Here is a 1486-nt window from a genome sequence, read left to right on the forward strand (position 1 = left end):
ATTAAGTGTTAACTAGCAGTTGGACAGGTGTACCTAATAAGGTGGCCGGTGAGTGTATGTCACCTGTCACGCCAGTTTTTGACTGTTTATGAACGATGGCGTTGAATCCATTTTGAATAAACCTTGAAAATAACGTGTTTTCATAAATATTGTGAAATGTCACACTCACAGTATGTGTTTTAACAAACTCACAGCTATTACCATATAATTATTTTGCTCATATCCATAAAAATTATAGTATATTTATATATAGTATAGTTATAGCCATTTCTGTGTTGGCTAATAGCTGATATCAATTAGCTGCAGTGGCTATCTTGAATGTTAAGTTAATCAGATGTACATCCACAAACTACTTTCTGTGAGGTTTATCCATGGTTCATTAGATATTTTGTTAACAGACACTGTTGTAGTGATGTTAAGCTACTGCCACACCCATAATTTTGTTAAGGTTATGACTGGAGGAGTACACAAGATGAAGCAATATCAACGACTCAGAGACCAGAATGAAAAGTTAAAGTGATTTTTATTTACAGTGCAGGTTGTGAATGGACTCGTCCTGAAAAGAGGAAATGAGAGTATTAGTTTCACTGTTCACAGGAGTCAAGATGAATAAATTTTGAAGGAGATGTTTTTGTTTCTTACAGGCTTTGAGAAGGAGGCTTGCTCCGATGGGGGAGGCAGAGGAAATCCAGGAAGTGTTTTGCAGGTTCCAAGGTTTGTTTGTTTGTTTTCCAGGTCCAGGGAGAGAGAGAGAGTGGCAGGACGGAGGATGCGGATCATCAGGTGAAAGTTTCCAGGAAGGGAGGTCGAAGTCCAAAGGTCCTTAAGCTCCTGCAAAAGGTGAGTACTGTTCCACAGATTGTCTTTAGAAAAATACACAGCAATGACAAGGTTACTCATGGAGATTTCTGTGAACTAAAGGGAGGCAGTCTTACTTAGTACCAGGGTCACTGAATAATCCGGCGAGGAATGGACCACTTCCAGGAGTTTAAGTACCAGCTGCCCTCATCAGCAGAATCCAGGACAGGTGAGTAGATTRCAGAATCCGCCCATGCCAGTCTGACTCTGGAAGGCAAGTGTGAACAACACCAACCACAAACAAAACACACTCCAACACACTTAGTAGGGCTGCAACAATACATGTACGTGTATTGAACTGTATCGAACAGTGCTTTAGGTTCAATACACACTTGTATTTTTAAATTTTATTTTATCAACATGTCTTCTGAAGATGCTCTGTGTTGAAGGATCAGTGGATCTGTGTTCGACTACTCCACCTAGGCTGCATTTTTGAGCACAGATCCACTGAGAAACTTGCTGTTTCAGCAACATTTAATTTAAAAACTGGACTTTTGAGGTTAAACAAATGTTCATAATTAATTTAAATAAATTACAAGTTAAAAGGGGCATGGACATTTCTCTGTTTGTATCGAAAAAAACATCGAACCGTGAGACTAAAGTATCGAACAGAACTGTGAATTTCCTG

At 39.1% G+C, this 1486-nt stretch overlaps 1 long non-coding RNA gene across 2 annotated transcripts; it reads right to left on the bottom strand.

Annotated features, from left to right (window-relative positions):
- Positions 1-504: 504 nt before the first annotated feature.
- LOC106532716 (uncharacterized) lies at positions 505-1147 on the bottom strand. 2 transcript variants are annotated; one of them, XR_001312131.1, is made up of 3 exons: positions 936-1147; positions 643-831; positions 505-556 (listed from the first exon to the last, which is right to left on the bottom strand). It is a non-coding gene; the product is annotated as an uncharacterized LOC106532716 (long non-coding RNA). The 2 variants fall into 2 exon arrangements; XR_001312130.1 differs by having other exon boundaries at positions 507-831.
- Between the last annotated feature and the right edge of the window lie 339 nt (positions 1148-1486).

The sequence above is a fragment of the Austrofundulus limnaeus genome, unplaced genomic scaffold, assembly GCF_001266775.1.
Source record: "Austrofundulus limnaeus strain Quisiro unplaced genomic scaffold, Austrofundulus_limnaeus-1.0 Scaffold818, whole genome shotgun sequence".
Classification (NCBI taxonomy): domain Eukaryota; kingdom Metazoa; phylum Chordata; class Actinopteri; order Cyprinodontiformes; family Rivulidae; genus Austrofundulus; species Austrofundulus limnaeus.